Here is a 13,138-nt window from a genome sequence, read left to right on the forward strand (position 1 = left end):
TCCTTCCTTCCTTCCTTCCTTCCTTCCTTCCTTCCTTCCTTCCTTCCTTCCTTCCTTCCTTCCTTCCTTCCTTCCTTCTTTCCTTCCTTCCTTTCTTCCTTCTTCTCTTCCTCCTTCTCTCCCTTCCTCCTCTCCCTCTGTCCACATAGGGAACCATACCCTTACCTGTGGGTGCTCTGCCCAAAGGAATATAAATTTTGATTACTGAAACCTTGCAAGAAATCTTGGGGTTTACAGGCTGGATTTCTTTCTTAAGGACCGTGCCTTAAACCCAATTCACTCTGGCTCTCATTGGCTGACAATAGATTCTAGCCCAAGCCTCACTAGGTCATTGTTTGGGCCCTGATGGCTCAGAGTGAGTATAAATAGCAATTGTTTCTATTTTGCCCAGAAACCTTGAGGGTCTTCCCCTCCCAGATTGATTTTTTTTTTTTGGATTAGGTAAAAGAGACCATTCTTTGCCTCATTTCTTACCTAGCCTTAATCACTGAATGGGCATTGTCTTAGTCAAAGTGAGACCTGGGAAAGACCTTAACTTAAAAAGGCCAAGGTTTCCCACTGCATTCAGGGCCATCTCCAGTCATCTTGATTTATATCTTGCCACTGGACCCAGATAGCTCTGGAGTAGAAAATGAGTCTGATAACTTAAATCCATTCCCTCAAATAAATCTAATTCACTTGTGAGTCATGGCATCACCTTCCTGATGTCATGGTCATTTTCAAGAATGAAGAATATACAACAACAACAACAACAACAATTTTATGTGACATTACTTCCTTTATTTTTCATTTATCTAGTTATCTAAATCTTCCTCTCTTTTTCTCTCAGTTGAGTTGTCAAATAAAATTCCTCTTCCTCTTTTTACCTCACCTTTTTCTAAAAATGAATTACCCTCCCCCCATTATTCTCTTCAGTAATTCTCTCCCTTTTCTGTCTATGCAGACTTTTATTTTAAAATTTATGTTCCTTACACCTATTTATTCCTTTTTGAATTTCTATCATCTACATGCAATTAAAGCTTCTAAGGTAATATTTTGAGTTCCCTCTTCTAAAGAGTTTCTATGTTATTGCCCTCTAAATGTTGCCCTTCATTTCTTTTTAAGTTGTGCCTTGTTTGGAAGCATCAATTCCAGCAGGAGATAGAGAAGATAGAAATATTGGCCCATGGAAGAAATTTTTCTTTATTCATGATTATATGATTCATTACTACCCCTTGCTTTCCCAATGATCATTTGACATGAAATCTTTTTTTTTTTTTCTATGTCCATGCTATCCCTCTCTTCTGGATGTTAATTGCCTCTAGGAGATCTTGTTTGTCTCCTCCTGAGGCAGAATGCTGACCATGAAGGGAAGCCACTCTATGAGGTTGGGGACTCCTTAAGCACCAAATTCCTAGATTTATACCCATTATACAAGCCCTTTTTCTTATTGTAGAATATCTTTCTCCCTTTCCATGGGAGTGTTCTTTATTCCCTTTTCCCTCTTCAACCTTTCTCCCTCCATTAAATTGAGATTTCTCCATTTCTGCATCCCTCTTTTAATCTTTTGCTTTCATATCTTACCTGTTCCCAGGTTAGTTAGCTCTCCTTCTTGAGAGGCTGCAAGAGTTATTTTCACTTCACTGTTAACCTTTGACTTGATCAAGGCACATTATGTATTCCCTTCCATCTTTTACCTCCCCTTTGCCTTTTTATGTGTTCTCATTTTCTGTAATTTAGTCATTCACAAAAACCACTTATTCACTTGTAGGCAGGCTTTGAGGTTTTCAGTCCATGCTGTTACAGGCCTGTTCCTCCACCATTGCCCTGTGTCTCCTTGTGTACTTTTAAAAAGAAATCTCTTAATTGTACCTCTGTTATTTTGTGGTTGTAGTTGCTATGTTTAACTCCATAGGGTTCTTTCTTATTCTATGTTTTTTTCCCCCATTTTTCTTTTCTTCCCCCCTCCCAGGAACTTTATTTTGTTACTTATGCCTTCCTTGTTTGCTGTATTTGTATACCTTTCTTTCTGTTCTCTGAGATGTTTGCAAAGCAAGTAATCTGTTTATGTCTTAAAAATTTTTTTTGAATGTTTCTCCTTTATTGAAGCCCATATTTTAAAATTGATAGGTAGACTCAAGTATTCAGGGTATATCATATTGTTTGTATCTTAGGTTCTTTTGCTCTTTGCAACTCACTCTTTTTTTTCTGCAGTCTCTGGTGGGTTCAAAATAGGTTTTTTTTGCCATTTAATTTTCCTTTCATTTGTATTTGAAGAGTTTTCTTCTTCTTGTCTATAGACTTTGTTACAGTTGGTTATTGGAATCATTAAATTTAACGATTGGGATTTGCAGCACAGAGTTTTTTTCTGGAGTAAATCTGTGGATTCTTTCTATTGGCACCTTGTTTTCTATGCTAAGTTCTGAGCAGTTTTCTTGTATTACCCCTTGCACTATGGTGTTCATGTTTTTGAATTTTTTCTGTGAGACCTACAATTCCTCAGGTGCTTTTATATAACCCATCTTCGAGATCACTATCTTTTGCTTGTATAGAGATTGTATATCCTTTTAACATTATTTCTTTTTGCTTTTATTCTTTCAGATTGTCCTTCCCTTCTGTGTAATTGCATTCCCAATCAGATGTTCTCTCTTTTTGTTTCTTTGGTGCACTTACTGCCATAGGTTCAAGATTTTTCTGCCAATTACATCTGCTACAGATCAAAGTTCTTCTTTTTCCATTCTTATTTTTCTCCGGAACCATTTGGGGACATCTTGCTGTGGCTCCATGCTTTCTTGGAAATCCACATTTTCCTTTGTCTTGCAATATTTATTTGGGGAGATAATCTGGAGGCCATCTTTTCTTCTGTTATTAGTATCTTCTCTGTTGTTTTATCTGCCTGTTCTCAAGGTTTGTGTGTTTGTTTGTTTTTTAACTGAGTTTTCTTCTTCCTGAGATCTTTGGTAATTTTTATGTTTTTTCCTTATACTATTGCTTATTTCTGACTCCTTCCTGATTGATGACTGATCTCCAGAGGACTGGACCTCAACACTGCCTCCATCTCTTCCCATGCTGGGAAATTCACTTTTCACTAGGTGGCTTCTTGGGGTATAGAGTTGGCTTCACCTAGAAGTCAATATCCTTTCCTGCAGTCCCAATGGAGCCCAATACACATGTTGAGGCTAGTTCCCTCTATTCCTTGGTTTTCTGAATAAACGTGGCTGCAGATTACAGTTTGCTGTTGCCCCAGATTGAGCACGCTTATTCTTTCTTACACATTTCCTTCTTCCTTGTTGGGTGAGGAAAAGGCAGCATTTAGTTCTATTGCTTATTGCTGTAAAATGGTGGGATGAGAATAGAGTCAGGGGGGTGTGCTGGCAAAGATTACAGCAGCAGCTAGACCACTGACTATTTTTCCCAGACAAAATTTGTTGTGAGGTCCCTGTCTCACCCTAACCCTGGTCCCTGAGGGAATCTGCTTTAATGTCACCCTTTCATTTTCCCTTCTTGATGAGAACAATCTCCCATTCTCATTCAAAAGAAGGTGAGAAAGATAATGAATTCAGTTTTGGACATGTTGTGTCTAAGATGTCTATGTAGAGGGCATTTATTTTGAGATGTACAATAGGTAGTTGGAAATGAGAGTCTGGAGATTTGGAAAGAAATTAGGGTCAGATAAGTAGATCTGAGAATTATTAGCATAGAGAGGATGGGTTAGTCTAAGGATGGGGAACCTGCGGCCTCGAGGCCACATATGGCCCTCTAGGTCCTTTAAGTCTGTAAGTGCGGCTCGTTTGGATTCAGTCAAAGGGTCACACTTGAGGACTTAAAGGACGTAGAGGGCCACAAGTGGCCTTGAGGCTGCAGATTCCCCACCCTTGGTTTAATGTGTGGGAGCTGATGATATCACCAAATGAAATTGTCTAGAGGGAGAAGAGAAGAGGGTCCAGGACAGAGCCTTGGGGGACACTCATAGTTAGTATGACCTGGATGAAGATCCAGTAATAGAGACTGAGAAGGAGTGGCCAAACATGTAGGAGGAGAACCAAGAGAAAATAATGTCATGAAAACCTAGAGAGAAGAGAGTTTCAAGGGAAAAAAGGATGATTGACAGTCAGACTGCAGAGAAGTCAAGGGGGATGAATATTAATAAAAGGCCATTAGATTTGCAAATTAAGAGATCATTGGTAACTTTGAGAGAGCAGTTTCAGTAGAATGATAAGTCTGAAAGCTAGATTGTAGAGAGATAAGAAGAGAGTGAGAAGGAAGGAAGTGGAGGCCTTGATTGTAGATAAGTTTCTCAAGGAGTGGAACCACAAAAAGGAGGCAAGATATGGGATGATACCTAGTGGGAATGGACGGATCAAATGAGAGTTGTTTTTTTGAGGATGGGGGAGACATGGGTGTGTTTATGGGCTGTAGGGAAGCAGCCATTAGGGGGAGATTGAAGCTTAGTGATGGAGTAGGAATGATAGAGGGGGAAAACTACTGGAAAAGGCTGGAGGGCACTAAATCACTTGAGTATATAAAGGTTTGCCTTGGTAAGGAGAAGGGCTACCTCTTTATCTGAGACAGGGTTGAAGGAGCACATAGTAGTAGAAAGCATCTGGATGACTAAGGTAAGAGGGGAGGCATAAAAAGGAGCTCTTGGGAAATGACTTCACTTTTTTCAATGAAATGTGAGATAAGTTTATTAACTGAGTGTGGGGGAAGGAGTCATGGAAGGTTTGAGGAGAGATGAAAAATTTTGGAAAAGGCACTGTGGTGAATGGGACAGTGAGTTTATTAGGGAGATTAGAAAGGATTGCTTTGCTAGAGTGAGGATCCAGTTGAGAATATGTAACATAAAGTTGTAATGGACAGTAAGTATGGTTTCATGATTTTCTCCAGCTTCATTCGGTAGCACACGAGTAAGAGCAAAGGCAGTAGATGATCAGAATAAACCAAGGCTGAAGCTTGACATGGCAAGATGGGTGATAGAAAAGGGGATAAGTGACTCCAGAAAAGAGGATAGTGTAGAGTAGAAGTGATTCGCAAAAGGGTCAACATGAGGAGGCTTGAGAAAGACCTGAGAGGTGGAGGGATTGAAGGTTGCATGGAGCATAAAAAACAGGGCTTGGGATTTCAAGTCAGAGTGAGATGTTTAATGACAATCAATTGTGATTGGATAAGGGAATTTCAGCGTTCATGAGCAAAGAAGTGGAATATTTGTGGGTAATGACAAGATTAAGGGTATGACTATCTCTGTGTGCATCTGGGGTGGAGTGCAGGAGTGGGTCATAGGAAATGAGTAAGCTAACGAACTGGGTGTTTGAGGGTGTATCTGTATGGTAGGATGAGGGTAGGAGTTGAAGAGGAGGGAAAGACTGTGACTGAAGCACTGGACCCATTGAGGAAAGAGGGAAAGCATCCTGGAAGTCAGGAGATAACAGGTACCACAATTTTGTTTGACTAGTAAATCTGAATTATGTGAACCTCAGAGGAGAAAAGGTTACTGAATGATGGAGGTAGAGGGAGAGTCTGGAAGTGGCAAATGGAGCCCAACAACAACAACAACAACAAACAAAAAACTAGCAATAACAATAGACTGGATCAACCTGTTTTCTAATATTGTTGTCATTCCTTTCTATGCATCAAACCCTCTAATTTCCTAGGTTTAAATAAAAATGAATGTTACTGTTTATACATTTTATTGACAGCGTAACAATAGTGAAACAAAGGCATAAATAATTACTTATAACATTTCACTGGAAGATTGTCTCTAGTCAGTCATACCTATCTAATGATCACTGCTATTTTTGACTTCTCACTTCTGGAGTACAATCCCATTGTTCGGTTCTCAGGATAGCAGCCAAAGTCTCTCAGGAATTCTCTTCTTTTATTTATTCGCAGCATAAGGGTCAAATTCAGCTCTCTCAGGACTAAGTTCTTCCTCTCTCTCTCTCTTCTCACAGTCTTCCTCCAGCCATGACATGTAATAGTCTTTCCAGAATGAAAGTTAAATCAACAATTTTTCTTCATTCAATTGCTTCTTAAAGATGTAGTAACAGTGTCTATAATCTGTGGGAGAGACCACTGCAGCTCATGTTACACATATAAGGATCAGTAAAGGAAACTTGCTATATATGGTTTAGAAAAGAGAACACTTGGGCAAATGTGATACTTCTCTATGAGTATTTGAAGGATCAGATTTAAAGGATCAGAAGGATTACACCTGTTCTACCTGGCTCCAGAGGGCTGAACCACGAGCAATGGTTAGAAGTTTTAAAGACGGTGAGCTAGGCTTGATGTAAGGAAAAATGTCTAACAATTTGAAATATGTGCAAGTAAACCTAGAAGGGACCTTAAAGATCATCCAGATCAATGCCTTCATTTTATGGGTGAGAAAACTGTGACCCAGAAGGAGGTTAAGTGACTTGCCCTGAGTCAAACGGGTAAAGAGACAAAGTAGACATCTTCTGACTCCTTTACCCCACAACCTCATTTTGTCTTAAAAATCTGTTTTCTCTAAAAAGGGAAAAAAAGACACAAAAAGCCCCTTTAGAGTAGAAATCCCCAATCATCCTAAAGCCTGTGTGTGTCACAGAATAATGAAGGCTGAGGAAGACCCAGGATAACGGAGAATGAGTTATTAAAAAGGAATTTTTCTCAGAAATGAACAACAAACTAAGAACTGGAAATAATGAAAAGCTGTGGACATAGATTTCCAAACTTCTGTCCATTAATGTTTATAATCTGTGGTGATTAGGTGGAAATATTCTGTTCTCTGGTCTCCTGTCCCAAATATCTCAACCTCTATGGAGCTGGTCCCTCCCCCCTCCCTACCACAGCCTAGTATTATAAGATCATAGTATATAGCTTTGCAAAAGGCCTTTGAAATAATCCACTCCTATTTCTTTATTTTACAGATGGGGAAATGGAGGCACACTTGACCTGCATACTGATGAAAGGCTGACCTCAACAAATGGTTGTTTGGCAAAAATGGGAAAAGGTGATAAAAAGGACTCGTGTCGTTTTGCGTGAACTCTCAGTATAGGGGGCAAGGATGATTGGGAATCAAGTTTAAAAGTGGAGAGGAAAGGCAAATGAGGAGGCACCCGGTGGGTTAGCAGAGGAACCAGAGATGCAGGCCGTGGACCTTGCTCAGCATACTATCATAAGATTAAAGATGGAAACAGCATTGTAGGTCAGCTGTTCAATCCTTTGTTTTGCAAAGGAGAAGTGACTTTCTTAAGGTCCCTAAGGTAAGGCTCAGGCTCCCAGTTTATAAATCTGGCGCTCTTTTCAGTGCTCCAAGATCTAGGCATAGAGTGAAACTGAAGGATATCTACCTGGATGTTACCCTGATGTTTACAACCTATTCCCAACAAGGGAAGGTCTCCAGTATTTTGGGTGAAGACTTGATGGAGGAAGTAAGGAAGGAAACGAGACTTTGTTAGTCACTTACTTGTGCCAGGCACACATATTTTATTTGATTCTGAGAAGTAGCTGTTATTATCCCCATTTTTTTTTTTCACTATTGAGCAAACTAAGGCAAATAAAGGTTAAATGACTTTCCAAGGGTCACACTGCTAGTAAGTGTCTAAGGCTGGATTTGAATTCAGGTCTTTCTGAGGATCTGCAGAAGAGCACAGGTGGGAATAACACAGGAAGGAAAGGCATAGAGGGTTTTCGTTATGGTTTACACTAATGAAGGGAGCCATTATGGATCCATTAAAGGGTCAAAAATTGCTGGCATAGTGAGTGGAGTTCTGGGCTTGGATTCAGGAAGACTTGAATATGAATCTTGCCTCAGATACTAACTAAACTGTATGATCCTGACTAAGTCACTTAGCCTGTTTCCTCATCAGTAAAAGGGAGACCACAATAGCACCGCCCTCACCGGGTTGTTGTGAGGATCAAGTGAGATAATATTTGTAAAGTGCCTGGCATATAGAAGGTGCTAAATAAGTCTTTTCTTCCTTCCTTCCCTCCCTCCCTCCCTCCTTCCTTCCTTCTATGGTGTGACCTTTTCAATTCAGGTCAAACATCCATTTTGAATTTCTGCCAAATTTCTTTTCATTACTTACAGTACTTCTTGAGTTGACTTTAAAAAAAAATTAAAATGATATAAGGGAGAATTATTTTGGATTCTGGACTGTAAGGGCTCAATTGCTGTCATGAAATACAGGACTATAAAAAACTATTAAAACGTGACCCTTCCTCCATTTTGAATACATGAATACTTCACATATGATTACTTATATGAAAACACAAAAACGAAGAGTTACATGATGCTTTTCAAGTTTTTGGGATGATCATCAACTTTATTTTAAAAATTACATTAAAAAGATGTCATTTTTATAAAATTCAATGACTATAACGACACAGAGCATAGGATATTCTTACATTATTGCAAGATACGATGGTTTTCTTTTGTCCGAATACTTCAAAAGGTGTTTGAGCTAAAGGAAATAAGAATTTTTTTTTTGGGTGATAATAATAAAGATGAAGTAGATTGATTTTATAACAAAAAATCCTACTGAAACTTGCATATTTAGTGGTTATTTTTGAAAAACTGGCTACTTTAAACAAAGTCAATGTAAAATCCTCAAATTCCTATTCTGAATTAGGAAGATAAAGTGACTGCATTTATGAAAAAAGCTAAAAATCCGGATGATGCATTTGTAAAATAAAACTTTAAAAATATTTCAAATTTCAAAAATACCTGCTGTGAAAATGAAATAGGGGAAAGTAAAAATCTGCTTATAAATTACTAATATTCAGAAATAATATTTTATTTTGAAAACAGGTATGTCTAAACACGAATGGTTCAAGAGCTCACCCACCATTGACAAATGCTTTTGGTCGTATTCCACATCAATAAGAATGGCTTGATAGACTTCTTTTGCAATAGTATGTGGGAGCATAATGCTTGAAATGGAGAATCTTATGTTTTGACAACAGGTGGATAAAAAGCTACACAAATTTTTAGTACTGTTCATTACAACTTATTTATTGAGAATAGGACATTCTGTTGTTCCTGTTACAAAGACAAAATAACATTCTTTATTAGTTGGAAGAAGTCATGAAGAGTAATATCAGCAATAACATCACATTCTGAGAAACTCTGTGCTGACCAAGACCGTACTCATCACATTAATATTATTATTATTATGGGCAATATTTTATGTTCTAGATATGAAAATTGTAAAGAATTTTCATCAATAAATAATTTTTTTCAATGAAATAAATAAATAACTTTTTTCAATGAAATAAATAAATAAAACACTATTTTATTGCTTGTTTAAGGTTTGTTTGTCACTATAAATTATTAATCTTGCTGGAATTAAGTACATGCCACTGCCTTTCTTTGCATAAATTATTTCAATAGTGTGTGTGCCCCACAACTTTTTTTGGTTAAAAAAAAAGCGAAGAGAGAATGTTGTTACACAAAGTTCGCAAACTCTCACCACAAAGAACTTGACACTTTTCCTGAATACCCTCTAGTGTTGGATAGAACCAGCAACCATTGGACTAAGTAGGAGATTGTATTTTGTCCCAAATGTTAACAGAGAAAAGTGGCCTGCGCTGCCATCTGGAGGTTAAATAGGGAACTTTCCTGACACGGAGGTAACGTCTGATAGAACTAAGTCGTTCATTCAAAGGATCAGACTATTAAGAAAAGGGGCTGATACTGAAGTCAAGATGGGCCCAGTTTGGACCCTGGATAGGCTGAGATTATACATTGGTGATTCTAAGGTCAGATAGAGCAGGGGCTAAGGCCAAACATAGGATGGACCAAAGTTGGACAGAGGAAGGAACAGGTTTAGATATACGAGGCTGGACAAAGAATAGGTTGGGTTTGGACGTGGAAGGAACTGAGACTGGACTTAGGAGTAGTGGAAGTTGGGGATTTCAGAGGCAGAGGCTGGACCCGGGAAGAGCTGTTGGACATAGGACAGGTGAGGCCAGATACAAGTGAGGATAGATTAAGGCCAGACACATGTTGGACTCAAGGATGGACTGAGGTTCAACACACATTGGTCTGATGTTGGACAGAAGAGGAGCCAGGGTTGGAAACAGGAGGACGTGAGACTGGACAGTACACAGCTGAGATGAAACAGGGGAAGGACTGAAGTTGACCCAAAGAGTGTCTGAGTTTAGACACTTTTGTGGGCCTTTGAAGTGAGGATTGGCTAATAGTCTGGGGCCAGACACAGGGAGGGGATGGTGAGGCTGAACAAAGCATAGGCTGAGACTAGTGATGATTAGGGAATAAGGCTGGATATCTGGAAGACAAGATATAGGCAGGACCCAATTTGGGCACAGGATTTCTTCTGTGATTAAAAGAGTAAAATATTCATTGAAGCCTGATATAGTATGGATCTCAGGTGCACAGAAAAGCTGAGATGTGGGGGGCTGTAACCTAAATCTGCTCCAGTGGGTTGGTGGACACCATGCCTGGGATGTCTCGTCCTAGTGGGTCCATTCCTATCTCCACTTTCCACCCCACTCCTGAGATAAAGGAGCTCTAGTGCCTATACAAGTAGAGTCTCAGTTTGCTTGTCTGACATGCAGCACCATTTGTGTTTAATTTAGTTAGTCAATAAACACTTACTAAGTACCCACCATGGGCCAGACACTGTATTAAGCATTAGAATACAGATAAAGGTAAAAGACAACTTCTTCTCTCAAGGAGTTCATGATCTAATGGGGAAGATAACATTCAAACAACTCTGTGTTGTTGTTTAGCCATTTTTCAGTCGTGTCTGACTCTTTGTGATCCTTTTCTGGGGTTTTCCTGACAAAGATACTGAAGTGGTTTGCCATTTCCTTATCCAGTTCATTTGATAGATAGGAAAACAGTGTTAAGTGATTTGCGCAGTCATACAGCTAGAAGTATCTGAGGTTAGATTTGAACTTGGGTCTTCCTGAATCTAGGCCCAGTGTTCTACCCATTGCACCACCTCGTTGCCTGGAACAACCGCATACGAACAAGCTATAAACAAGACAAATTTGAAAGAATCAATGGAGAGAAGGAACTAGAATTAAGGAGGATCAGGAAAGGTTTCCTTTAGGGAGTAGGATATTAGCTGAAATTGGAAGGAAGCCAGGATGCCAGGATGCCAGGATTGCAGAGATGATGAGGGAGGGCATTTGCAGGCATGGAGGACAGCTGGAGAAAGTTCCTAGAGTCGAGAGATGGAATGTCTTATTTGAGGAACAGCAAGGAGGCCAGTGTCACTGGATTGAAGAGAATATTGGGAAGGGGGTAAGGGTTGTAAATAAGAATATTGGAAAGGTTAGGTGGGGTAGGTTATGAAGGGCTTTGAATGCCAGACACAATTAACAATCACAGGTTCTTTGAATGCCAAAAGCACTCCAGTTGATTTGCTGAGGACAGTAAATGTTTAATTGGCGAGGGGCTTTGTTGGAGAGTAAAGAAGAAGATTCAATACCCCCACCTCAATGGATATCTGGAAGATATCCAACAGAATAAACTAGGTTTTAATTTTCCTATTACCTTATCATGATGTGTGGAAAAACTCAAATCATTTAAAAAGAAACAAAGACTTTAAGCCATTGGATGAAGGGAAATGATACCATGGAAGAATTATCTTTACTGGCTGAAAGAATCAGACATAACTCTGCGCCCATGTATAATGAAAATGGCTAATTTAGTGATGGAAGATTAAATTTGGGAGAGGAAGACTACATGTTCTGGAGTGATTCAAGGAGGCAAATCCCCAAGCTTGTGCCAGACAGTAGCAAGGGGGAGGGAGGATTAGCCCAGAGTGAACATTATACTCCTCTCTTCTCCCACTGACCGTGTTATCAGAGTTACTGGACCCATAGCAGACAATGAATCCCGAGGACACATCAAGGACAAACACAGATATAGACACAGAAAGGTACATAAAGATAGCACCTGAAGGAGGAAGTTCCATCCAGGAGTTTGACCCTTTGGGACAGAAAGAAGGGTCATTTCTAGATTCTACGAAGGCCTTGATCCTTGGAGTTCAATACAGAGTTACATTTAAGGAGAGTATCATGAGAACTCTACAAAGCGAGAAAAGGAACCAGGACTGGGGTGGGGGAGGGGAGAGAGAGAGAGAGAGAGAGAGAGAGAGAGAGAGAGAGAGAGAGAAAGAGAGAGAGAGATCCTACCCAAGGGAAGTTCCCTGAAGTCTCTAGTATAGCAAGTTGGTTATAGGGTCATGATGGAGACTGCCATCTCCTCTGTTGGCTTCTTCTTATAGTCTTTTTGTCTTTTAGTAACCTGAAGTGGGGTTGGCATCTTCCTTCTCTTCTCTTAAAGATGGAAGCCAGAAGTGCCTGAAGTGACTGAAGGACCCAAATAAACTAAAAAGACTTGAAAAAGTTTGAGGAGAGATGTGAAGAGCCTGGGGCTCTCCTTTCTCCCACTCTTACCAATTTTGCCCTGCCCCTTGTGCAGGCACAAGGCATTGATTTCCACCAATGAGGAGAAAGTCCTGTACTAATGGGCTTTGAGATGGGTCATTTCTGTCATGGGGCTTTTCTAATGTTTCACAGAAGTTGGTGGGGCAGGGGGAAGAAAGGTAGCCATGGCAAAGGCAGGAAACATGCAGACATACATTTCCCAGAGTTCTTATGTTTCCATTTTCCTTTGCACTTTAAGAGACTTCCTGCCATAAGTTTCACAAGCTTGGGAAAGACAAGAGAGATGGCCATCTCCACCCGTTTGGGATTTTCCCTTCCGACCAGCTAGAGTGGATGCGGCTGAGGAAGACCTCTGCTAGCATCAGAACTGTAGCTGAATTGGATGAGTGAAGTGAGTACTCAGACCTCTCATGAAGAACTGTGGGTCCAGTGTAGAGATGGGAGTAGGCAGGGTGGGGCTGGAACTAACTAGAGATGTTTCATGGCTAAGAGTTCAGAGATGCCCACCAGCCTGGGGTGACATGAGATAACGTTCAGCAGTCTGCCCTCCCTGTTCGCCTTGGAGAGCTTGCTGACCCAAACCTTCCCAATGCCTCCCATCCTCCTCCCTCCTCCTTGTTTCCTCATATGGTTGCTGAAGGGACCTTGGTGAGTTCTACAGCTTGCTTTTCTATTGGTTGGGAGGATGTATAAGGGAAAGGAGAGTCAATTCTAGGCAGCAGTTTCCTTGAAGAGAGCTATTCAAGTGATTCTTTAC

General features: G+C 40.1%; 1 long non-coding RNA gene across 1 annotated transcript in view; it reads left to right on the forward strand.

Annotated features, from left to right (window-relative positions):
* Positions 1-9,147, forward strand: part of LOC114025422 — a 19,097-nt gene extending 9,950 nt beyond the window's left edge. The window contains exons 2-3 of the long non-coding RNA XR_003567020.1: positions 6,885-6,967; positions 8,768-9,147. This is a non-coding gene — a long non-coding RNA (uncharacterized LOC114025422). The remainder of the gene's footprint in view (positions 1-6,884; positions 6,968-8,767) is intronic.
* The last annotated feature ends 3,991 nt before the right edge of the window (positions 9,148-13,138 follow it).

Source organism: Vombatus ursinus, unplaced genomic scaffold (genome assembly GCF_900497805.2).
Source record: "Vombatus ursinus unplaced genomic scaffold, bare-nosed wombat genome assembly UNPS02004655.1, whole genome shotgun sequence".
In the NCBI taxonomy this organism is placed as follows: domain Eukaryota; kingdom Metazoa; phylum Chordata; class Mammalia; order Diprotodontia; family Vombatidae; genus Vombatus; species Vombatus ursinus.